Source organism: Vicugna pacos, chromosome 7, assembly GCF_048564905.1.
Source record: "Vicugna pacos chromosome 7, VicPac4, whole genome shotgun sequence".
Taxonomy (NCBI): domain Eukaryota; kingdom Metazoa; phylum Chordata; class Mammalia; order Artiodactyla; family Camelidae; genus Vicugna; species Vicugna pacos.
In genome coordinates this window covers 60,560,780-60,588,144 of record NC_132993.1, presented here as the reverse complement: position 1 = coordinate 60,588,144, position 27,365 = coordinate 60,560,780, and the positions used below count along the sequence as shown (strand labels likewise).

At 36.0% G+C, this 27,365-nt stretch overlaps 1 long non-coding RNA gene across 1 annotated transcript in view; it reads left to right on the top strand.

The window, feature by feature from the left end:
• Positions 1-27,156, top strand: part of LOC116281285 (uncharacterized) — a 68,369-nt gene extending 41,213 nt beyond the window's left edge. Inside the window, exons 6-8 of the long non-coding RNA XR_012074486.1 lie at positions 416-598; positions 24,523-24,567; positions 26,222-27,156. This is a non-coding gene — a long non-coding RNA (uncharacterized lncRNA). The remainder of the gene's footprint in view (positions 1-415; positions 599-24,522; positions 24,568-26,221) is intronic.
• The last annotated feature ends 209 nt before the right edge of the window (positions 27,157-27,365 follow it).

Sequence of the window (27,365 nt, the reverse complement as noted above, 5' to 3'; positions counted from 1 at the left end):
TTACCTCTTTTTTTAAAAAAAGGAAGCAGATTCTTAGATCTTTTAACACAAAACTACATGGAGAGATGTTATAAAAGATGACTGTTATCAGTAAGCAAAAGAAAGATTTGCTTTGTAGATGCTTCACTCTAGGGGTTCTTGGAGGGTAAAGGAGACCTCCCCATAACCAAGCCACTTCCTGAGAATTCCAATACGTAAAAAAGTGAAGAAATGCCATAAAATAACAGAAAAATGGTTGTATATATTTTAAATTATTTATAGTCAACAAATTAACATTCTTCAAGTATTAGGTTAAACAATATGAACTTGCTGTTTGTAGAGGTCAAAAACAACAAATGTAAAATAGTGTTGTAATGTGTTAGTCACAAAATAATTACACATTTTGTAAAAAATAATTATTCCTGGTTTATTACAGGAGGAGTGGTCCAGTAATGGAATTCAAATTTAAAATGAATGAGTTTTTTAAATTCTAGATAAGAACAAGAAAGAGGAACAAGTGGAACCTGTGTTTGCATCCTGATGTTCTTGTCTGTGAAGAAAGCAGAGATATTGGATAACTTTAAATTTTCTTAAGATGCTAAAAGAAAAACAACACTGGGTAAGTTAAAAAAAAAAAAACACGAGTAAGCTTTTTCAGCTGTGTCGATGTATCTCTAGGACATTTGAAAAAGCAGTTTTGTTGGAGATAATGTTGGAAGTCAACCAGGTCGCCCACTAGACCCAAGCCTCTTTCTACAGAGAGTTGTAGCATTTACTACCTCTTTTCCAAGAGCAGTTGGTCCCTGGTTGGAGAGGACAGAGGGGTAGCAAATCCTGGGAGAGAGAAAAGCTGGGGAGACCAGCAACAAAAACTCCCAATCTCCTTCAGAGGCTGTGTATGGTCTGGACTCTATGGAGGAAATCAAGATATGTTCTGCCCATTCTAGAAAATGCACACATGTTTTCCATTGTCTAATAGCAATAATGTTTCTGGTTATCTATAAATAAATCATAGGGAAACCTCTTTCAGAGTAACTACCTCAGCTATTATTTATTGAACATTTCCTATTCCAACACATTTTTCATACACGACCTCATTTAATTTCCATAATAGGCATTTAAATTAGTTACTGTTATTATCTCCAGTTTATAAGTGATGAAACTGAGGCCAGAGGTTAATAACTCATGCAGGGTTACATACCTGGAAAATGGTGAAACCAGGGTCCAAAATAAGAAAAATTCGTATTAAGACCCCATTGCCACCCCTGATATATCTTTTAATTGTCAAGTTAAAACTTTTTTTGTTCATTTGCTATTTATGGTAAGAGCAGAGATGAGTGAGCTGTAGCAAGAGTTGTACAAAATGATCTCACGTCAGCTTTCCTGAAAGAATGTCTTTAAAATTGGGTTACCTTTTATACTTTTCCTCTGCCTGCTAGCATTACTTCACTTCACATTTATTGAGTATGTTCTCCATCTCCAGGCAATTACTGGAAATTCAAAATAAAGGAAGCGTACAGTCCTGCCTTGGTGGCAGTCATAGTCTAATGGGAGAAGAAGGCACCTGAACAAACGTGCGCAATGTTACGTTTCAAGGGTTAACAGCTTAAAGCCTTTTAAGGAAGGGAGAAACAGTCATGTTTCACAAAGGTCACTGATGGCTGTGGGAGAGAGATTTGGGTGGAGCCTACTTCTCAAGTGTCCTTGAGAGAAGCTGTGAACAAGGCTGAGGCAGTGGGGAAGGAGGACAAGGAGCAGATTTAAGGAATTTCAGAGACTAAGCAGGTGGGAATGAGTGACTGATAAGATGTAGGGGGAAGGAGGAGTTGAGGATGACTTGGGTGAATGGAGATAAACTAACTGGGATGGGAGAGGCACAGATTAGGGTGGCATGGACAGGGGAAGATTGATGAGCACATCTGATATGCTCCAATCTCAGAAGGCAATTGCAGACTAGTTTCTAGTGCTCGGGAGCGAGGTCTTATCTGGACACAAAGACTTGATGTTCACTAGCAGAAGAGCACAGCAGGCTGCCGAGAGGACCCTCAGGAAGATTTGAAGTTGCAGCCTGAAGTGCAGTGATGTATGTAAAAGTCCTAAGTGGCTAGGAAGCAGGTTGACAAGTGGGAAGTGGGATGGAGAGCTAGGAATTGAACTGAGCTTTGGGGATCACGTTAAACTAGGGAAGGCAGGTACTGGCATAGAGGTGGCCATTTCCTTTTCTCCTGAATCTGAATGTGGCCTTGAAGTTCTGCATATCCCCTTGCTCCAGGCAGTCATGCCCTGACCAAAGAAAAATGAAACCTGTTTGCTATCCCTTTATAGGGACTGGGAACAATGGATGGTGGAGGTGGTGGAGGATTAGAAAGAAATCTCCAGAGTTATCTGTGCTTGGCTTAAGACAGCTTTCTCCTGGCCTCTGTACTTCCACTGGCAAGAGTGACAAGGGAGCCCTGGAGAAACCCACTGCCTCACTTCTAATATCTGTACAATCTCATTAGGCCTTTGATCCCTATGTTATGTGGTCACTGTGAGAAGCCCAGGCTCCCTAGTCAACCTTCATCCTCCAGATTCTTCCCATATGTCTGGATCCCTTCTCCCATCTCCCTATCTTCTCCCACCCCCAAATAACAAAACACTTAAAAACACTTATGTTTTGTCCTCTGAAACTCATAGTCAATCATTAACAAAACCCCCTATATTCTCAAACATCTTCTTTAAATATTCTCTTCAACTTCCTGTGTGATCTATAGTCCTCCAACTGCAGGACACTTCCCATCTGTCCTAGATGGTTCTAGCTCCTGGCTCACAATCACCCCCTTTTATGCTACACCGCCAAAATGCTTGGTGATTTTAACATACTCGTGTGTAACCTTTCCAGACTCACCTTTTCAGCTTCTCCATCACCTTTCCTCCAATGACCCTGTCTCCACCCTACTTTGCCGCCTACTCCTATAGCTATACTTTGAGGTTTTGCCATTACCAGTAATCACATCGACTTCTAAAATCTCAGTTTTAAGATTTTACTTTCCAGCCACCATCTCTGATCTTTTAGTTCATACCTTTTGGTGCTCCACTTTTTGACAACTCTTTACCTGGTTTGAGGTCTGACACCTTTTTAAAACGGTTGCCTTTCACCCCACACACTCTATTTAATTCCACTTTGCATAGTGCTGATTCTCAGTTTTACTGAAATTGCATATATATAAATCCAGCTTTAGTAGATAAGTTTTTGCTAAGTTCTGAGGGTGACCATATACTCTTATCTAGTAAGAACGATTGAAAACAATTTTGGTAATTTCTTCAAATCGGTGAGTTTTCTGAAAAAATGCATGATTTCTTTCTTTGAGTACCCTTTCCTGCCATTTATTCTTTGTTCTGGTGAACAGCTTTGACTCATGCAGGCTGACAAAAAGGAGTGCAAGTGATAGAACTGGGCCTGCCACAGGAAACAAAGCAAGAGTCTCATGGTGGATTTCGGTTTCAGACGAGAGACTCAAAGCCCTTTCAAGGAAACATCCGAGGAACAGAAGTAAAGATTAGCAGATAATCAGATCCGGAGGCTAGTCCTTGACATTGTTGGGGACATCATGAACCTGACTGCAGCATTTTAACAAGTGGAAGCTGAAAGCAACCGCTGCTAGGGTCAGAGAATGGACAGTGATGGGCGGTGGGAGAGGTCAAGAAATTTCTTCACAGGGGTAACGTTATAAGGACAAGGAAACTTCTCACTCAGCTGATGCTTCCGTTTCCAGGGACTCCATCCCCTTTGCTAATGAACTACGTGTGTACAGCACAGACAAGCAGGAAGAATTTAGATTTTATTTGATATATTTTATTTTAGGAGAACAGACATGAGAGTCTTAAGGAATTACTTTTGGAGACCTGTTTCATTTTCTGCCTCTCATTTATTTTTCCTGCAAGCGGTGTTTTATTATTATTATCATTATTTCTTTTTAAGCCTGTGCATTTTCTTTTCATTATTGTATATTTCACAGAAGCTCTGGAGCTTTAATTTACCTGGGTGCCTTAGGGGAAAGATGAGCTCACTTTTGGTGTGGGAGTTATGGGCAGGTCTATTTCTTATTTCACGCTCAGATAGTGCTTATCATCTGTGTTTACTTAATATTTTATGACTTTAAAACATAATGACTGTTTACATGAAATATGATTAATTGCGGAGGTGGAAAGGGGGATGCTAAATTAAGTCCTCAGTGTTCTTTGTAGCCTTATATTTCATTTCCAAATACTTCTTTTACATTCCAAAATTTAAAAATAAATCTTGTGACTCTTCTAAGTGAGAAGAAATTGAAGTTACCTGAGTATCTTAAAAGTATAAAATGAAGCCAATTCTTGCAACATGAGGCACTGCATAGAGGCCCGTAAGTCATGAGAAATCACAAGAGTTTGTCTGGCAGGCCACTGGAATAATCAAAAATTCCTGGTGGAGGAAATTAGAATTGACATTGAGGAGCACACAGGAGGAAGAGATGAATGGGGACACTGGGCTCGTGGGGCCAGAGCCTCTGTTCAGACTCCAGCTTGGTTGATTGTCCATGAGTGCTGACAGCTGAACTCCTCCAGACCCAAGGGTAGCTCTGGAGCTGACCTGGGATGGCAGTTGTCCTCATCACCCCAAGGGTTACAGAAGAACTCACATAGGCTATCTCCTAAACCTTTGGTAAGCAACTTCTTGACACCACCAAAGAGGGAAACAGCAGTTTCCCTGCTTACATGAAATTTGTGTGTTTTGTTGATTTTAGGTTGGTGTGGCCACATATTGCGTTAGTGTTTGCTAATTCTACCCCTGTTATTAACTAGAAAAGAAATCATCTTCAACATTGAGGAAACCATTCAAAGTTTGAAGGAATTAGAGAGTGATACTGAGGAAAATTGGGAGTGAACAACTTAGATAAAATCAGTGGTAGATAGATGGCTAGAGAGATGCATGTTTAAAGAGGTAGATAATGAATCTCAGAGTCCACTGGAAGACATAGAAACATCCTTAGAGCTCTTCATTTGTTCTTCATGCCTGGGTCAATAGTGTGTAATGCACATGATGGCCTCCTGGGTGTCCCCAGACCTCCAAATTTTGGGGTTATCTTTCTCTTTAATATGTTTTTTAACTTCCTCAAACCCCGTCTCGTATGATCTACTGCTCCAAATCTTTCCAAAGATTCCTTGGCATGAAGTTCAGGGGCTTAGATCAGCCTTCTTTCTTGCTTACTTGGAATTCTCCACCTCTGCTCTGTGTCTTATTTCCTGTGTCTCTTCCCTTCCCTCCACCCTATATTATGCAACTCTCTTCCCTTTCCTTTAATGATCTACAAAGAACCATTAAGACAATTAACACACGTGCCACTGAAGATTCTGGTAGATGGGGGATGGAGGAGAGCCAATCACAGCACAGTCAAATAAACAGTATAAAAGTAAGTATTAAGTATCTTTGTTCTCCCTCTCCTTGTTCTAGCTCCCAGTCATCTTCATCACTGGATTTCTTTCTGGTCCTTGTTCCTCCTTGTGCACAGTTGTCTCACTATTTTGCTGGGCCATCGATCCATTTCGCCAGCATCTCTTTTCCTCTGGGGTTTCCAAGGGCAAAACCAGAATTCTCCATGTTTTCTTATTGTTCCTGGAGATCATCAGAGGATGTTTCTCTGTAAATAATCCCAACTGGCCTTTCAATAATTAATTGTACCTAACATCCTAACTGTGTGGAAACAAGTGGTCTTTACTGCCACCATCCCTAGATACTGCCCTCTGGTGTTGTGTCAGGAGAGAGCCACTGCTCATCTGGGGAATCCTGCATAGTTCAGTTATGCCCAGCCGTTGGGCATCTCACCTGAACAGCCTGAGGCTCTCTTTCTTCTGAGGCTTAACATGTAGGAGCAAAGGAGAGTTGGATCATATCATTCAGCTCCTGGTTCTGGTTTCCAGGTCTCCTGTGCTTGGCATGAAGTTTTGCATGTCATTTTAGCAAGGAGTTTTGTAATCCTATCAGATATTACTAAAGCCTTCACTAGGGAAGACAATATACATTACTGACCTATTTCTTAAGAAAAATAGTAAGAAATAAAATTTAAAACCCCATAATTTTACAAGCTAATAAACTTTTCTAAGCATAAGTTTTTAATAGATAGCAATAATTTAAATTAAATATCTCATCTTCCAAAAACCTTTGTATACAAGCTCCAGTGATGCCACTTTATTTTGCCTATTGTTCTTCAAGATAGGATGATAATTTTGAAAGGACTTTGAGCCAAGGACACTCCACTTCAATATTAGAATCCTCCCAGTTTTGCTCTAGTGTGAAATCTTAATGCTAAGGATTTTAGCTTTCTCTCTATTCTGCCTTCTCTTCCAGGCCATGACTCAATGTCTTGTCATTTCACACCCAACCGGTTGCAGGTTCTTTTCTAGCAAACAAACAAGAGTCTTAACTACTCAGGAGGAATTCTACCTTTTGCTCTTTGAAAATAGCAGGTTTTTTTCTCTAGGCTACACTTGGAAAATATGGCCTTGTATGTCAGTAGCTCCCCACCCCAGAGCCCTTTTTTCAAGCATGCTTTCCTACTTTCATTGATATTCCCTAAACTGTTATAGGATGTTTTACCCCTTGCCTTCATAATATTGACAAATACAACAAAACTCTCAACATGAGTACCAAAATTATATTCTGAGTCTTGTTTGTATTTTTTTAGTTTTACCTTTAGTTTATATAAAGCCTCTCAAGTAAGAACGTGGTTGGAAACAGTAGCGCTAGGAAAATGACTCTGTGTTAGTATGAAAGGGACAAGATTAACTCCTTCTGACAGACTCCCTTTGAGACACAATATAGAGTCAAAAGTATGTCAACCCCTGATTATTGAACCCAAATGCATACATATGACCTGACAAAGGATTTTCTTTAATTCATTTTTACTTATACAAGCGACACATGAACGCTCTCACACACAAAATACTTAAAAGTTACTGATAAAATTCTCTTGCCCTTTTTCCAAGGGAAAACACTTTTCTTAGTTTTGTATATATTCTTTTTGTTGTCTATTATTTTCTTATATGAGAACCTATAGAAACTTATGGGATTATTGTGTGAGTATGTGTTTACTAAACAATATTGTCAACTAGGGTTTTTTTTTTTCACTTTAATTTTTTTTTTACTGAAGTATAGTCAATTTATAATGTGTCAGTTTCTGGTGTACACCATAATTTTGTCATATGTGAACATACATATATTGATTTTCATATTATTTTTCATTATACGTTACTACAAGTTATTGAATATATTCCCTGTGCTATACAGAAGAAATTTATTTATCTATTTTATATATAATAGTATCTGAAATCTCAAAATCCTAATTTATCCCTCCTCGTTGCCTCTTCCCCCTGGTAACCATACGTTTGTTTCTATGTCTAGGAGTCTGTTTTGTAAATAAGTTCACTTGTACCTTTTTTTTTTTTAAGATTCCACATATGATTGATATCATATGGTATTTGTCTTTCTCTTTCTGGCTTACTTCATTTAGAATGACAATTTCCAGGTCCATCTATGTTGCTGCAAATGGCATTATTTTATTCTTTTTATGGCTGAGTAGTATTCCATTGTATAAATATACCACAGCTTCTTTAGCCAGTCATCTGTCAGTGGGCATTTAGGTTGCCTCTGTGTCTTAGCTGCTGTAAATAGTGCTGCTATGAACATTGGGGTGCATGTGTCTTTTGGAATTAGAGTTTCCTCTGGATATATGCCCAAGAGTGGGATTGCTGGATCATATGGTAAGTCTGTTTTTAGTCTTTTGAGGAATCTCCATACTGTTTTCCATAATGGCTGCACCAAACTGCATTCCCACCAACAGTGTAGGAGGGTTCCCTTTTCTCCACATCCTCTCCAGCATTTATTGTTTGTGGACTTTTTAATGATGGCCATTCTGACTGGTGTGAGGTGATAACTCATTGTAACTTTGATTTTCATTTCTCTGATCATTAGTGATATTGAGCATTTTTTCACGTGCCTATTGGCATTTGTATGCCTTCATTGGAGAATTGCTTGTTTAGGTCTTCTGCCCATTTTTGTATTGCATTGTTTTTTTTTTTTGTTGTTGTTGTTATTAAGTTTCATGAATTGTTTATATATTCTGGAAATTAAGACCTTGACAGTCTCATATTTTGCAAATATTTTCTCCCATTCTGTAGGTTTTCTTTTTGTTTTGCTTATGATTTCTTTTACTTTGCAGAAGCGTGTAAGTTTAATTAGATCCCATTTGTTTACTTTTGCTTTTATTTCTATTGCCTGGGTGGACAGCCCTAGGAGAACATTGCTAAGATGTATATCAGAAGATGTTTTGTCTATATTTTCTTCTAGAAGTTTTATAGTGTTTTGTCTTATGTTTAAGTCTTTAAGCCATTTTGAGTTTATTTTTGTGTGAGGGAGTGTTCTAACTTCACTGATTTATGTGCGGCTGTCCAGTTTTCCCAACACCACTTGCTGAAGAGACTCTTTTCTCCATTGTATATTCTTGCCTCCTTTTTTGAAGATTAATTGACCGTATGTCTGTGGGTTTATTTCTGAGCTCTCTAGTCTATACCATTGATTCATATGTCTGTTTTTGTGCCAATACCATGCTGTTTTGAATACTGTAGCACTGTAGTATTGTATGAAGTCTGAGAGGGTTATTCCTCCAACTTCATTCTTTTTCTTCAATATTACTTTTAAAATTCTAGGTCTTTTGTGATTCCATATAAATTTTAGGATTATTTGTCCTAGTTCTGTGAAAAATGTCTTGGGTAATTTCATAGGGATCACATTAAATCTATAGATTGCTTTGGATAGTATGGCCATTTTAGCAATATTAATTCTTCCAATCCAAGAGCGTGGGATATCTTTCCATTTCTTTAAGTCATCTTTAATTTCCTTAATCAATGTTTTGTAGTTCTCTGGGTATAAGTCTTTCACCTCCTTGGTTAGATTTATTCCTAAGTATTTTATTTTGGGGGGTGAGATTTTAAAGGGAATTGTTTGTTTACTTTCCTTTTCAGAAATTTCATTGTTAGTGTAAAGAAATGTAACTGATTTCTGTATGTTAATCTTGTATCCTACTACCTTGCCAAATTCTTTTGTCAGCTCTAGTAGTTTTTGTGTGGAGCCTTTAGAGTTTTCTATGTACAGTACCATGTCATCTGCATATAGTTACAATTTTACCTCTTTTTTTCCAATTTGGATCCTTTTAATTTTTTTTTCTTGTCTGATTTCTGTGACTAGGACTTCCAATACTATGTTGAATAAAAGTGGTGAGAGTGGGTGTCTTGTGCTAGATTTTAGCAGGAAGGCTTTCAACTTTTCACTGTTGAGTGTTATGTTGACTGTGGATTTGCCATAAATAGCTTTTATGTTAAAATATGTTCCCTCTATACCCACTTTAGTAAGAGTTTTTATCATAAATTGGTGTTGAATTTTTTCAAATGCTTTTTCTGCATCTATTGAGATGATCATGTCATTTTTGTCCTTTCGTTTTTTAATGTGGTATATCACATTGATTGATTTGCATATGTTGAACCATCCTTGTGTCCCTGGGATGAATCCAACTTGATCATAGTGTATGATCTTTTTTATGTGTTGTTGGATCCCATTTGCTAATATTTTGTTAAGGATTTTTCCATGAATGTTCATCAATGATACTGGCCTGTAATTTTCTTTTTTGGTAGTATCTTTGTCTGGTTTTGGTATCAGGATGATGGTGGCTTCATAGAAGGAGTTTGGGACTATTCCTTCCTCTTCAATCTTTTGGAAGAGTTTGATAAGGATTGGTGTGAGTTCTTTATATGTTTAGTAGAACTCCCCAGTGAAACCATGTGGTCCTGGACTTTTGTTTTTAGGGAAGTTTTTTTTTTTTTTAATTGCTGATTCTATTTCACTTCTGAGTGAGCTATCTGTTTAAATTACCTATTTCTTCTTGATTCAGTTTTGGTGGACTGTATGTTTCTAGAAACTTGTTCATTTCTTATGGGTTGTCCAGTTTGTTGCCATATAGTTGTTCATAGTATTCTCTTATTTTTTTTGTATTTTTGTGGTGTTGGTTATAATTTCTCCATTTCCTTTTTTATTTTATTTATTTATGTCCTCTCTGTTTTCTTCTTGGTGAACCTGGATTTGTCAATTTTGTTTACTCTTTCAAAAAACCAGCTCTCTCAGTTTGGTTGATTTTTTTCTATTGTTTTTAAATCTCTTTTTTATTTATTTCCTCTCTGATCTTTAGTATTTCTTTCCTTCCGCTGACTTTAGGTTTTGTTTGTTCTTCTTTTTCTAATTCTTTTAGTTGGTAGATTAGGTTGTTTGAGATTGTTCTTGTTTTTTGAGGAAGGCCTGTATTGTTATGAACTTCCCTCTTAGGACTGCTTTTGCTGCATCCCATAGATTTTTGTGTGGTTGTATTTTCATTGTCATTTGTCTCAAGGTATTTTTAAAAATTATTCTCTTATTTCATTGTTGACCCATTGCTTTTTTAGTAGCATGTTGTTTAGTCTCCATGCAGTTTTTTTTTTCCCTGTGGTTGATTTTTTGGTTTCATGCTATTGTGGTCAAAAAAGATGCCTAAAATAATTTTTATCCTTTTAAATGTGTTGAGGTTTGTTTCATGTCCTAGTATGTGGTGTATCCTAGAGAATGTTCCATCTGTACTTGAAAAGAATGAATATTCTGTTTTGGGGACAATGTAATGTCCTAAAAATATCAACCAAGTCCAACTATTTTATTGTGTCATTTAGGATCTCTGTTGCCTTATTGATTTTCTGTCAGTGAGATATGTCCAATGATGTTAGTGGGGTATTATAGTCTCCTACTATTATTGTGTTCCAATCAACTTCTCCCTTTATGTCTGTTAGTATTTGTTTTATATGTTAACAAGTGTAATATCCTCTTCTTGTATTGCTCCTTTTATCATTATATAGAGTCCTTTATCTTTCTTTATGGCCTTTATTTTAAAGTTTATTTTGTCTGATACAAGTATTGCTACCCCGCTTTCTTGTAATTTCCATTTGCATGAAATATCTTTTTCTAGCCTCTCACTTTCAATCTATGTGTATCCTTCACCCTAAAGTGACTGAAAAAATGTTCAATTTAAAATTTTTTTTTTTTGCTATTTATACTTTGTTTTTTCTGCCTCTTTTGTTGTTTAGGCTTGTAACAAAATATTGAATACCTTTTGATTTATTCAAGTCATCTTTAAGGTAAAGTTTTATAGTTTCTCCACAAGGATCTTACACATTTAAAAAAGTCAATGTAATGGTGAAATACTTTATGATTTTGCTGCTTATATGTAAAAGGCTTTTTAAAATTGTATTTTCTACTTTGTTTTTACTGATATATAGAAATATTTTAAGAATTGATCTTATATTTTATGCCTGATTGAATTTTCTTTGTACTTCTAAGATTTTGTTAGTGTATTGCTCTGGATTTTCTATTAGAAAATAATATTTTATGCAACTAAAGAGAGTTTTCTCCCTTCTTTGCCAATATTTATATATTATATTCCTTTTTTTTGGCATTATCTAAGCCCTCCAAGATACACTGAATATTAGTTGAAAAAGAAGAAATGACTTTAACTGAGATGTTTCTAAAATTCTATCATTAAACATGGTTTAGGTTTTTGGTAGGTAACCTCCTGCACATTTAAGAAGCTCAGAAGTCACCACTTTATCCTAACAACAAGTAAAAACATGTACAAACTGAGAAACCACAAACTCTATTTAGATCCATCAGAGAAATGAGGTCACCAGGCATATTGCTGCTCTTCAAACTGAAAAGACAGACAAGTGGATACAGAAAATTACAACCTACTGGAGCAGAAACCCATGAGGACAAACCTCTTCGGCAGCTAGTGCAATGGTAGGGAAACATGAACTGTAATCGTTAAGGACTTGCTAGAGCCTTAGTACGGACAAGTCCAAAAGTTAAAAAAAGCTCCAGGGGGACCCAGTCATGGGGGCAGCCTCACATTTTTGTGAATTTTATCATTAGGTGCTCCACCAAGTTCTTAGAGTGAATATCAGAGAAAAATTCCCTTTTGTTTCTAGCAAGGAGAGGGGAAAAGTAACCTTGAAGTATAAGACTGCCTTTAGGAGAAACTATTTTATGCGTCTAACCTGGTAGAGTTCTATCAGAGCCCACCCTACCTGGGGGAAGAGAAATACTCAACTCCAGCCCCCTGAAGAACAATCTTAACATATGGGGATTAACTCTATTTGGTCATTTTTTAATACACTGCCAGATTTGATTTGCTAATGTTTATTTAGTACTCTACCTCTGTGTTCTTAAGTGAGACTGACCTCTAATTTTCTTCTTGGGCAGAATTTTCCTTGTTTACATTTTGAGATTATAATAATCTTATAAAATAACTGTCCATCTACTTCTTTTGTTATGTAGTATATGGTCAAATTTTGTAATGATCCATGGATATTTGATAAGTATTTACATTTTTATTAGGTGCAGAGTTTGCTCTGTTTCATGTACATTGAAGATTCCTAATGGCATTATTCAAGTGTGTATTTTTATTTATATTGTCTCTTCTTCATTTTTCCTAAAAAGACTTTTCTAATAGTATTTTCCAACACTTCTATTAGATAAAATTTGGATCTTCTGGATGGATTGTTTGAGTTTCTGTTTTCCTCTTCTTTCTTTACATCTTTTTATTGTGTGTGTGTCCTGTATTCTGGAAAAAAAGTATTTGGGTTTTTCCTCCAGTTCACCAATTTGCTCTTTTTTTGGGTCCCATCTGCCATTCTACTCATCTATTGAATGATTCATTTCAAAGATGAAGCCTTTAATTTACACGATTGCTGGCTGATTATATTTAAAGAATTGCTGGTTAAAATACTCTATTGTGTGTCTTGGAACATACTGTATCAATTAAGCTTAGAATAAAGTCACAGGTCCTTAAGATAGCCTAGAATGTCCTAGATGATCAGGCTTCTGTGAATTCTCTGAACTTTTACCCCCTGCCCAGCCTGCTCCAAACATTTTGGTTTTCCTACTGTTGTCAATGTGTCAAACCCTCCAAACACAAACACCTGTTCCTCCCTTGCTTGCCCTATTTCCCACTGGATGTTATGACTTCCTCCCACTCATCATGTAGATCTCTGCTCAGAGGTTACTGCCTTATCAGAGAGATCATTCCTGACTACCTTATCCATGGCAGCACTTAATACCATCACACCACATTCTCTCTCTCCCTTACCTACTCTGCTTTATTTTTGTCCAAAACATATTTTGTTCTCTGATACTTTCTTTTGTTTATTGTTTCATTGTTTGTCTTCATCAGTAAAAATGGAATGTCCATCCTTGCCTGTTGTGTTTCCTGTAGTATCTCTAGAAGTTAAAAGAGTACCTGGTACATATCAGAGAGGTTCAAAAAATATGTGTAAAGTAATGATGGTGTCTAACATCCAGTGCTGCCTGCTCTATTAAGTATTTCTTTCATGCTTGGTGCCTCTCTCTCATGTTGCTGGCTTATCTCAACTGATCAGTGGTTGTGTGTAGATCTTTGTGCTTGTGATGCCCTGTTAGGCCATCCTGGGAAAGCTCCATCAATGTACTTCCACCTGCTTATGGGGGAGATTCATGAAGTGCAGAGTTTGCTCTGTTTCATGTACATTGATGATTCCTAATGGCATTCATTAGGGAGTGGACTGGCAGACTGCCTCCAGTCCCTTAGGGGGAGAGGCAGAATAGAACTATTTATTGGGGTGTACCTATAGCTACAGGAGAGACAGGACACTCCTCATTCCTCCTGACTGTGACCATTATTCTAAAGCCCTAATCCTTCCTTTCCAAGAGAGGCCTCTACACATGTTGTTGCTGCCTAAAGGCAGGCACCACTCTTGCTTGTTTCTTTACGCAGGGAGAAGTGTAGACTAGTTGACCTTCTTGGCTGTACCCACTGTAGTGTAACCCTATTATCTTTCTGTCAATTGCCCCAGGGTTCCCTCCTACTTCAAAAGTCTTTCAACCAAGTTCATGGAGCAGCATCCTTTTCTTAAAAATATCTTTTTTTATTTTGAAATAATGTAAGACCCACAAGAAGTTGCCAGATAGTACAAAGAATGCCCATGTATCCTTCACTTAATACATTGCACATAATACATTGTCAAAGGCATGAAATTCATGTTGGTACAGTACTATTAATTCAGGTACTGACCTCATTCAAATTTCACTAGTTTTTACATGCACTTTTTTTGTTATCAGTTTTATGGGTATTATGATTCATGAACCATATGCCAAACAATTCATATGCCACAAAATATACCCATTTAAATTGTACAATTACTGATTTTTTTTTGGATATTCACAGAGTTGTGCAACCATCAGCACAACCTAATTTTAGAATATTTTCATTACCTCTGAAGAGAAAAACCAATATGCATTAGCAGTCACTCTTTATTCTCCATCCTCCAGTGCTAGGCAATCACAAATTTTCCTTCTTTTTCTGTAGATGTGGCCAATGTTTTCATCCATTTTGTAGCACATGTCAGTACTTTATTCCTTTTTTACTGCCAAATAACATTTCATTGTATTGCTATACCACATTTTGTGTGTCCATTTATCAGTTTTGGATATTTGGGTTATTTCCACTTTTTGGCTATTATAAATGATGCTGCTATATACTGTTTTTCTGGGGGGGGGTAGCTCCATAAAATTTTATCATATAAATTCAAATAGCTAAATAACTATCATCACAACCAGGATACAGAAATGTTCCTTCATTGCACATAAAGTCCTTCATGTTACTCCTTAATAGTCACACACTTGCCCCAACCCTAACTCCTGGCTATCACCCATCTGTTCTGTATCACTATAGTTTGTCACTTTGAGAATGTTATGCAAATAGAATCATACCTATTCAACCCCTTGAGATTGACTTTTTTTCCCCTCAAAACAATGCTCTTGAGGTCCATCCAAGTTGTTGCATGTGTCAGTAGTTTGTTTCTATTTACTGCTGAAAATTATTTCATAGTATGGGTATACCACTGTTTCTTTATTCATCCACTGAAGGATATTTGGATTGTTTCCTGTTTTGAGCTATTGGAAATGACACATTGTTTTGCAGGTTTTTGTGTAAATGTTAGTTTTCACTTCTCTGGGATAAATGCCCTGGAGTACAATTGTTGGCTCATGTGATAGTTCCATGTTTAGGTTTTTAGGAAACTTCCAAACTGCTTCCCAGAGTAGCTGTATCATTTTACATTCCCCCCAGCAATTTCTGAGAGATTGTTTCTCTGCATCCTCTCCAGTGTTTGCTACTGTCAGTTATTTTTATTTTAGCTGTTTTAATGGGCCTGTAGTGGTATCTAATGGTTTTAATTTGCATTTCTGTAATGACTGATTGTATTAGTTTTCTATTGCTGCTATAACAAACTACCACCACTTGAGCAGCTTAAAACGACCTGAGTTTATTGTTTTGTGGTCCTGTAGGTCAGAAGTCTGGCACAAGTCTCACAAGGCTAAAATCATGGTGTGGGCAGAGCTTCATTCTTTTTCTAGTTTCGAGAGGCCACTAGCTTTTTTTGGCTCCTGACAATTCTTCCATCTTCAAAGACTGCAACATCACATTTCTTTGTCCCTTCTTCTGTTGTTATATATCTCTGACTGTAGTCCAGAAAAGATTCTCACTTTTAAGGACTCATATGATAAGACTGAGCCCATTGGGATAACCCAGGATAATCTCCCTACATCAAAGTCCTTAACCTTAATTACATCTGTGAAGTCCTTTCTGCCAAGTGAGATCATATATTCACAGGTTCTAGGGGTTAGGAGGTGGATATCTTTTGGAGGTCATTATTCTGCCTACCATATTAATGGCATTAAACATTTTTAAATGAATAAATTTTCCATTCATATACTTTCTTTGGTAAAGTGTCTGTTCTAATCTTTTACCCATTTATAAATGGGTTGTTTGTTTCACTGTTGAGTTTAGAATGTTCTTTCCATATCCTGGATATGAATGTTTTATTAAATACATGATTTGTAAATATTTTCTCCCAATCTTTGTCTCGTCTTTTCATCTGCTTAATAAGGTATTTTGCAGAGTAAGCATTAAAATTTTGATAAACTCCAATCCAGTGATTATTATTTTTTTTTATGAATCACACTTTTGGAGTCACATCTAAGAATTCTTCATCTAACTCTAAGTCACAGAGATTTTCTTCTAAAAATTTTATAGTATTACATTTTACATTTAAATCTATGATGTATTTGTCCAAAAGCAGCTAATATTTTTGTCTTTATGCACCACGAGGGCTTTCTGAGCAAAAATGACTGGTAACATGGGCTAAAGATTAAATATTTCATTCCCATAAATTTTCCTGTAGCACCACTTTAGCTACATACCACATATATTTTTAATTGAATTTTTTATTGAGATAATTGTAGATTCACACGCAGTGGTAAGAAATAATATAGAGAGATCCTTATATACTTTACCCAGTTTCCCTCAATAATAATATTTTGAAAAATTATAGTATAATATCACAAGTAGGATGTTGATATTGATAAAATTCATTGATTTTATTCAGATTTCCCCAGTTTTACGTGTACTCATTTGTATGTGTGTATATTAAATAGTATACAATTTTATGACCTTTGTAGGTTCGTGTATCCTCTACCAAGTCAAGACCCTGAACAGTTCCAACACCACCTCCACAATGGTCCCTTATGTTGCCCTTTTACATCCATACCTCCTTCCTTCTCATCCTTTCTTTTCCCAGCCCCTGGCAATCACTAGTCTCTCTTCTTTTTCTAAAACTGTCATTTTGAAAATGTCATATAAGTGGAGTCATACAGTATGCATTTTGGGGAGGATTGGCTTTTTTTAGCATAATTCCCCAGAGATTCATCCAAGTTGTTTTATGTATCAATAGTTCATTTTTAAATGATTGCTGAGTAGTTTTGCATGGTTAGTATAACCATAACAGTGTAACAGTTTGTTAAACCATTTACCAATTGAAGGACATCTGGACTGATACCAGTTTTTGATCATAACGGAAAAGCTTCCATGAACACTCATCTATAGGTTTCTTTGTGTGTGAGCATAACTTTTCATTTCTTTAAGATAAATGCTCAGGAGTGCAATTGCTGGCTCATGTGATAGTTGTATGTTTAGTTTTTTAAGAAACTGCCAAACTGCTTTCCAGAGTAGCTGTAGCATTTTACATTCCCACCAGAAATGTATGAAAAACCTAGTTTCTCCAAATTCTCAACAGAATTTGGTGTTGTCACTGTTTTGTTTTGTTTTGTTTTGTTTTTTTAATTTAGACATTCTGTTGATATCTCACTGTGGTTTTCTACAGTTCTGATATGTCATATTTTCACTTTAATTCAGTTGATTTAAAAAATTTTTTTCAAGACATCTTACTTGACACATGGACTATTTAGAAGCAGATTGTTTAATTTCTAAGTGGTGATTTTTTTCCTTTTATTTCTGTTATTGAATTGTAGTTTGATTCCATTTTGATCAAAAAACATACTTTATATGATTTCAGTTCTTTTAAATTTGTTAAAGTTCATCCTATGATCTAAGAAATCATTTTTTGGTGAATATTCTCCAAGCACACTTAGAATGTGTATTCTACTGCTGTTGGATAGAATGTTCTTATAAATATCAATTAGATTTCCTTGGTTGATGGTATTGTTTAATTTTCTTAAATCCTTGCTGACTTTTTTTTTTTTTTACTATTTCTACTGATTTCTAACAAAGGAGTGATGAGGTCCCCAACTATGATTGTGGATTTCTCTATTTCTCTTTTCATTTCTGTAAGTTTTTGTCTCATGTATTTTGCAGCTCCCTTTTTGATATGTTTAGGCCATTTAAACTTAAGGTTATTATTGATATTTCAGAATTTATGTCTGCCATTTTATTAATTACTTCATTTATTCTATTTTTCAACTTCTATTTCCCCTCTCCTGTCTTTCTCTGAGCTGCTTGAGCTTTTTTTTCTTTTTTTTTGTATTCCATTTTGATTTAGCTATAACATTATCTCTTGAGTCTGTCTCTTCATTCAGTTATTTTTTAAATGGTTGTTTTAGGGGTTACAATAAGTATATGTAGCATATTATAGTCTACCATTATCAATATTTTACCACTACTGCTTTTAAAAGTTCTTACCAATATTTTACCACTACTACTTTCAAAAGTTCTTCTCTTGTCTTAAGTTTTCAGAATTTTGAGTATGATGTATTTAAGTATGGATTTCTTTGGGTTTACTCTGTTTGTGGTTTGCTCAGCTTCTTGACTCTGTAGATTTATATCTTTCATCAAATTTGGGCAATTTTTAGCCATTATTTCTTCAGAATTTTTTTCAGTCCTGCATTTTTTTTCTTCCTGGGACTCTGATGACATGAATCTTAGATCTTTTGTTATTATCCTTTAGATCTCTAGGGCTCAATTTTTTCAGAAATATTTTCTGTATGTATTTTTGATTAAATAATTTCTGTTAACCTACCTAAAGTTCACTGATTCTTATCTTGTCATTTCCATTCTGTTATTGAGTCTGTCCAGTGAGGTTTTTATTTAGGTTATTGTATTTTTCAGTTCTAGAATTTCTGTTTAATTTTTCTTTACATCTTCTATTTCTTTGCAATATTTTCTATTTTTAAAAAAATTTCAAAGGTGTTCACAATTGCTTGCTAAAGCACTTTAGACAGCTTTTTGAAAATCCTGTTCAGACAATTCCAAGATTTGTGTCATAGAGATATTGTTACCTGTTGATTGTCTTTTCTTGTTTGAGCTTAGGCTTTCCTGGTTCTTGGTATGACAGTTTCATACTGTATCCTGGATATTTTGAGTATTGTGTTACGAGACCTTGGTTTCTATTTTCTCCTTTAGCAACCTATTTAAGTGCAGAATGCATATCATGTTACTCTTTTTGTATACTGTAGTTCAAATGTCAATTTAGTTTATCAAACCTCTGCCATGTTACTCTGATCTGCTTGGCTTGTGTGTTATCCAGATGACTGTATTGCATCCTATAGACTCTCAGCACTGTTTGGGTAGTTGGAGAGTTACTATCTCTTTATTGCATGGCAGAGTTTGGAAGATAAGGTCTCACCCTCAGACTCATGTGATGAGTGTTACCTCCTTGTACTATAGTGGGAAGGGTGAAAAACAGAGCTCCACCTCCTTTGTCTGCCACTGCACTGCCCATTGTGGTAGGAGAGGGCAGTGGTGTTTTTAATTAATGTTCATTCCAAAGAATAGGCAGGTACAGTTAAGGAGTTTGTGTCCTGTTGGATCACCTCTTCCTGGTCCTTTGGCTAGAGAAAGCAGACTTTTCTTGGGGCTATTTGCTGTCTGTGACTGTTGATGTTTCTGGGTTCTCTAGCATTCAGGCTGAGGTGTTTATGAGGCAAGAAAAAACTCAGGAAACTTATTGCCAGGTTGTTCCTCAAGTTCCAAGGTCCGTAGCTATTTCACTTTATTTTCTCCTTCCTTCAGAGTCTTTATCCAAGATTTTTCTGTTGTGGTTAGTGGGAAGAATAGAATGGAATGTGTTTACTCCATTTTATCTGGAACCAGCAGTCCCCAGAGCAGCATCCTTTGTAGTAGCTTGTTCTTATTTATGGTTTAGCAGGTTTTTTTCCTCATATTTAATTTGATTAAAAAAAATCTAGGATGCCTCCAAAATTACCCATACATGTTTTTTCCTGTGGTAATAGATTTTAAAATCACACATCTTTTCTGTTATTTCTAGTTAATCATTGTGAAAGGGAGAACTTCCACATGGGATCAGTCTGTCATCCAAAACCAGAGTATAAAGACTGGTTATTTCTGTGCACTTATTTCATGTAAAGGGCTTACAAAATAAAAAATTTAAATCATTTTAAACTCACTTAACAAATCCTGCTTATTGAGAATAACAAAATTACATGCAAAGAAATACTAATGTTAGCAAAAATATATGCACTGATTAATAAAGCATTTGAATGTTTAAAACTGAGATTTATTCCGCTTTTAAATATATATATAAAATAAATATATAAAGAAATATCACAGAGACAAACTGAGCTATTGGATTGAGCTACTTTTGAGAAATCAGTCAGCTATTGATCGGGGAATCGTTGCTATGGTTGACTCCATGACAACAGTTGACATGAAAGGTGAATAAGAAGGGGGAAGAGAAAGAATTTAGGTGAGAAGTCCCAAGGGAAACCCAGAGAAAAGAGAAAGAAGAGTCTCATGGGGACTTCTAAAAAGATTTGTCAGAGGTTTAAAAGGAGACTGGAGGATCATTGAGCTCTATTTAGCTACTGAGATAGAAAAAAATTGTACCATTTTGTAAAACCACCATGGATTGATACTTGTCTTCAACTTAATCATCCATTATAATAATTACTATTACTTACCATTTTACCAATGAAATTTACACGGACAGTTTGAGAAACAAAAGTTAATTATGACAGTTGTGGGCATGTAATGATTTTAATTAAAGTGGAAAGATGCCCTATTGCAGTAGAGAGCTTAAATTATTTTATCCTGATGAGTGTGAGTTTAAGACAGATGGATAAAATTTTTGTAGCTTAGTTTAAAAAAACACATTGACAGGTTTCAGCATGCTTGTAAGAATGTTTTATTTATTTACTTCATAGCAGTTTGATCCTTCTCAACTATACAGTTGAGAGTATGAATTTAGAGGTTGTCTGTTAAATCTTTTTTGAGTAAATTAAAAGCTAACACATAGCCTATACCAGAAAATGAAGTTTAATTACCTTAAAAATTCTGAATTATATTATTGGAACATGAACGCATTTATATAATTTTTAAGTAATTACAATAACATTAGTAAAAGATTACCAAAGATTCTGTTGGATCTAGATTAATAAATGAATTAAAATTATAATTGGCAGCTTGTGAGCAAATGGTGCTTGAAAACAGCAAATGCAAATAGTGCTTGAAAACAATGCCTTAAACATCTCCCATATTTTGTAATTATTAATTAGCAAACTACTCTTTTACAGATTGGATCAAGGAAAGCTTCAATGCAGCTAATGAAATTATCATAGATTTAAAATTAGTCTGGCCTGAATTATATTCTGTTCTAAAGCTAAAAGCTTGATTTACATTTTAAATTTTTAATGCTTTTCATTTTCTTTCTTTGGAACCTTTTCTCAAGTCTGATTATTTTGTTAATAGTCAACCTTTCTCTCCATGAGACACATCAATAGTAAATTGAATGAAATCAGGATTCTTTTCAACTCTTTGAGAACTCATTTAAATGACTGTACAGGAGTTCTGTGCACCAGCTTTGAAGACATTTTATGTAATCAATCTTGACTTAAAATGATCTCAATTTACACAAACTAGGGAAAGGTAAGAAGTTATATGTTTATTGTCAACGATAAGTTATTTTTCTCAATATTAAATTCTAACTTAAATCCTATAAAGGACATCCAACAAAATCTTCAGTTCACTTGAAGCCTGGATGTATGTAACCTTTAAAAATATTGCTATATTCTATGTTTTTTGTTACAGTAAAAAAAAATTAAAAGACACCTGAAAAGAATCAGAAAAAAGAATAATATGTATGTGTCAATTATATATCAGTAAAACGGGAAAATACTAAGTAGTAAAATACAATGTTGCATTCTTTTCTGTTCCATTTCAAATATTATTTCATGACTAGTAGTCCTGCACACAGAATCATTATTATTATATACATATATTATTCTGGCCATACCCAGGTCACAGCAATTGACAACTGCGGTGGGGGAGAGGGGCATCATTTACAATGAATACAATATGAATAGAGTCCCCTGGAGCTCCTGGCCTAAGTGCTCGCTCCTGTGCTAGACACTGAGATGTCAAAGATCAGTATGATGCTGTCAGTTTAGTTATGGAAAACAGATATGTGAAAACATAATTTTTATGGAAACCAAAAAGCAACAATGAAACATGTTCAAAATACTATGGTAGTGCAAAGGAAGAATTGATAAGCCTAAAGGAGTCACAGAAGACCTCCCAGACCTACGATGTTGTTCTTGTTGAAAGAAGTATCAACTGAGTTCAAGTCTTCACAATTAGAAGAGTGCAGCTTAATTATAACAATAAGCTACCATTTATTGAACTCTTATGTACAAGGTCCTATGCCAAGTAATTAATGTGCCCTGCTTTTGATATAATTCACACAACAATCTCATGTCATAGGTATTTTGATCATCCATATTTTATTGGTCAGAAATCTGAAGTTTGGAGATGTGAAATAACCAGTCAAGGCCACAGACTTCTTCTAAGAGGTGGGGATGGCATGGTAGGGACCTGGGTCTAACAAGTAATAGCACGCAGCAGGGGCCTCATTTAACATGTCAGCGTGTGAATGGTGACAGATCTCTGTATGGGGATTGGGTACATTATGACCAGATTCAGGGATGTGGATTACTAAAAGGTGGTTTTAGGAAACTAAGGAAGATAAAAGGAATAAAATTCAATCCTGAGGATAATGCAGTGGCTTTTGTGAAACAGTATAGCTTACTGCTGCCCCATGTGTGTCTAGATTCAAATCCTGCCTCCTTCAGTAAGGCTTGTGTGACCTTGAGAAAGTTATTTAATCTCTCAACCCTTACTCCTCTTCATAAAAAAATACATGAATTATTCTTTGTTAAACTCAGTAGTAACTGCTTTATAAAAGTTAAATTTCTTTTTATTGACCTCAGAGATTGGAGTAGGATGAATTGGAGGATGAAGGTCACAAATCCTCGGAAATAAGATTTGTGTAAAATTGTGTATAGGTACATAGAATTATAAAGAGAATGGGAACTTATGTCTACATACAAGTGTACAAAAACATCACGTTATACAATAAACATGAAATCAAGTTAAACTTGACCTCAGGCCCCATTCTGCCTTAGATGACAGGAAATCCAAGCTTGGTCATTACTGATATTCTCCCAGCCCCATCTTTGGGTAATACAAAGGTTCCCGAACTTTCAGGGAGGCCTCCCATAAATGGATTGGCAGGTTGTGCTCTGCACAACCTCAGGGGCACAATTCACATCTCAAGAGGCTTGACCACATTCTTAGAACAGGAGGGAGGAAAAAATAGAGCATGAAATGACCCACCAATTAACATTTCAATAAATTATCCAGCCACATGCATTTTTTTTTTTTGAGGGAAGAAGAGAGTCCATACCTTTCATTAGATTCTCAAAGCAAAGAGGGAGGCTGATTTGATCCAGCAAAAGAGATGGGTGTCAAACCTCTGTGCTCCACAAAGCAGGAAAACATCACATTTGCATTGATTATAGACCCTTTTCATAGTGCTGACACATCTATGAGCTTTGAGTGGCCTCATTATTTTTTTATTAAATTGGGTCAGGGTGGGGGCCCCCCATTCAACCTAAATGCAGATGGGGTCATTGTGATTGAGCCGCAACATACACAATAGGTAATAAATTCTGGGAAATGAAATCTGTCATCAGACCACTCTTTCACACAACAAAAACGAGATGGGGTATAACATTGGGACTTGAGGCAAAGAAAGTCTCCAAGATAAAGAGCCAGAATTGCATTCATTGAGTTATAAAGCATTTGGGGGGCCTCTTCTTTGGACGGAACAGGAAAGGACCAGTATTGATTCAGTAAAAAGTATGTAAAACTACTGAACAGAAGACCATGTACATAATGGAGGGAGCCTGTGGAATACACAATGATTTTGCAAATAAACGTGGACACCTGAACGGCTGCTTCATTATCAGCCTCATCTTCAAATACAGGGAGAGAGAAAGTGCTTTCTGAAGAGTAGTGGAAAAAAACACTCAGGTTAATGAAGAAAGCCCGAACTATGCCTTATCTGTCATTTTAAGTGCTCATTACAATGATGATTTTTACTGGCATTTAATTTTTTATAAAATTCAGTTGATCAGACCTAGATCCATGATTAATCACTTGGGTATCACTAGTATGATTAGGACCACAAGTGGGTCCTAATAAGCAGTAAGAACATAGTCTAAGTCCCATTTTTAGCATTGTTCTTGCACTCAGTACTGTCCACTTTCTACATCCTATTGCTTTCGGAAGAATCTGGAAGTCTCTATTCCGTGACAGTTTGATTTAGTCTTTTGTCACGTTAATTTCAGAGTTCTTTATTAGAAAAAAAAAAACCAATGCTTTCAGAATTCCGACTTGTCATACAATTGTAACTTCCATTTTTTTATCATCACAAAAAAATCGTCCATCCATCCAGAGGGCTGAAGATTCTTCTCTAGTGTGCATGGTGTAACACAAAGTACAAGAAATTTAAGTTAGGTGGATTCAAATTACACACCCTGTTTCTTCATTTGTTAAGTGGGAATGCAGGACCTACCTTACAGTGCCACAGGAAGTTTAAGCAAAATATCAAACACAGTGTCACATCCAGTGTCAGGAAAGTGTCAGTACTAGTAGTCTCCTTATTTCGAAGTAAAATTACTAAGCAACTCGTATACAGACTATTTTATCTTGTGAGTTCTGGAACTATGGAATCTTTGAGCTGGAAAGGCCCTCAGTACAAACTTTTATTTTACAGATGAGGAAACTTGAAGACCTGAGGAGATGAAAAGACGTGTTTAAGGTAAAATATCTAGCTTTCTCATTAAGTAGCTGTTGAATGAAGGGATAACATTACATCATCACCAGATGTGTCAAGTAATGATCGATTGTCTAGAAGCAAGGCCTGTCACCATGTGTGACAATGCGAAATGTAAAATGTGAAAAAGAATGTGAAGATTTGTATGTCTTCCTCTTCTTAAATATATTTTTCATTGAAATTATTGACACCTATGTATTAATTGTACTTCATATTTAACCAATTTAACTTGTTTTGTTTTAAGTTAAAATGGCATTGGTTTATTGTTCTAATCAGTTACTACTTATACCTTTTATAATTATTATATATTATATATTAAAGGAAAGGACTAAGTCACACATGACATTATTAGAAACAGTAAGTCATTTAATTGCTGGTTCCTTGTCTAGTCATAAAAATAGAGTTATTGGAAATAAATTCATTAGTATATAATACAGTTCATTTGGCATATTTCTGATGAATTTTATTAGTATTTATTAGAATTTAGTAAATTTTATTTTCTGCTCTATCAGTCTTACCAGATTTATATACAAAAAATACAAAGCGGTAGATTTCCATATAAAAGAAGAAGGCATTATGATGTATGAATTTTAAAATAGTGGTTTCCTAGAAATGGCTCTGTGGCAGTCCTGCCTTCCTGGGGTTGTTCGGCAGCATTTCGGCTTATGTCATTACCACACCAGCCTCCCTTACCGGGCCCACAAGGCACCCGGGTCTGTCACTATAGCAACAGATTCTGACTCAGATTAGCCCATCCTAATAGTGCACAGAGCCTCTTCTTGAAGAAGTTTTGTGTGCGCATGTGTGTGTGTGTGTGCTTAATTTTAAATACATTTTCTCAAATTATAGGTATACAGTTTCTGAATATTTTTTCTAATTTTCTTATAAGTGTAATCTGACCATTGAGCATCTGGGCACACATAATTTCTTGAATAGTGAAGGAAATATAATGTGAACATTTAAATGTAGATTGCTTTTTCATTCTGGGTACCATTTTGAAAAGAAGAAGAGGAAAATAACATTTCAGAATAAAAAACACCTGAAGAAATAGCAGAGGAAGGAAATCAACTCTCTTTGATCTTTATGCTGCAATAAAAGCTCTTTTATGCTGATTTTTAAGACTCAAAATGCATAGATCTGAACAAACAAGCAAATTTTTTCCATTAAGATTTAAAAAAAATGAGAATGTTGCAAGGGCCACAGTTATAAACCTTGCACAATAAAATAACCTTTTATCTATCAAGCAGAGAGTTCACAGGTTTGCTCAAGATGCCGCGTCTATCCCTTCCCCTCCAGGAGGCCAGTAAAGCCTTGTGGAGGCTGCAGTGGCAGCTGCTTTCTCATTTCCTTTTGGCTGTTTGGACAGACCTTGCAGCTGTGGTGACTGACTGTAAGAAGAAAGGCTGATAATTTTCACCTTACATGATAGGATTTCTCAAGTACTGCCCCAGCCATTAACTCATTTGAAACTAAAGTACGGTTTTCTCCCCTCCACCTCCCAATTAGGAAAGATATTTATGTTTTATTTAAAATTCCTTTCTGATCTATTACCAAACAAGAAAAAGAAATTTGCACAATAACTCACAGTATGGTACTCTGTTTACAAAGTAAGCTTGACTTTCTGTTTGTTTTCTTCTAGAGCCTTAAATTCAACTCCTATTTTATGCCGTATCTCCATATTCAGCCATACTTGATACCAGAGTGACTTGGTTCTTGATGACTTCTTTGAAACGTCTCCCTTTTTCCTTTCCCCTTTGGCTCTGTTCTTACTCTGTTTTCTAAAATATCTATCCTGCCCGAATGCCAGCAGCCATGTGACTTAGGGAGAAGGTACATTTAATCCATTCTACGGAAAAACAGATGCTCCCTTCAGCGGACGTGGCTGGCCCCACAGAAGACAGGGCTGGAGTTTGAGTCAGTTTTGATCCCCAGAGCTCTTGCTCCAGGGCCTATGTTATTTTCTCACCTCTTTCCCCTGGGCTTCCTCATTTGCAAAACAATGTGGATTCCCGTTCCTGCCTTTCTAACTAATGGAAAGAGGAGGAAGGTCAGGAGCCACTGTGCTGAGGAGGACCTCCTCCATTTCTTCAGGCTCCCATATTATACTTAACAATGAAAAAATGCCAAAGTAGGGTTGTACTAAACTTAAAATATTTACACTTAGCAATTACTTTTGTAAGAGGAACAGAGGCCCTCCAATGCTGTCAGTGTATCTCTGTGAATGTATGTATCTAGCTTCATTTGGAAATGTTTAGAAAAATATCTAAAATTTTGGCCCTTAATGACTTTGAAATCCTGGCCCAATGCCCTCTGTCTCAATAGAGGAATGCCCCAACATGAACTTGAGGAGTCCAGAGAACAGTGGTAGTAGCAACAGAAGAACTGATGCAATTCGGACAAAGGCGGCAGCTAATACCTGTAAAGCATTTACTGTGTACCAGGGACAATTCTAAATATTTGTAATGTGCTTACATATTATGCTTTTTTTAGACAGAGAACTCTTGTTATCCACATATTTATACATGAAGAAACCAAAGCACACAACTATAAAATAACTTGCCCAAGGTTACACAACCAGGAGTGGTACTGAGTCTGTGCTTTTAAGCGCTGTGCCACTTGATCTGTTACTGAATGCAAAGCAAAACCACAAGGACCAGAAGGGGAGAGTGAGTGTCCTCAGACTCACAGCAAAGGATGGTGTATGGGTGTGTGGTGGTGGAAAGGGGTACTTACAATATCAGTAGTAGAACTATTCGGGGCTTGGCAGCATGTGCCATTTTGAT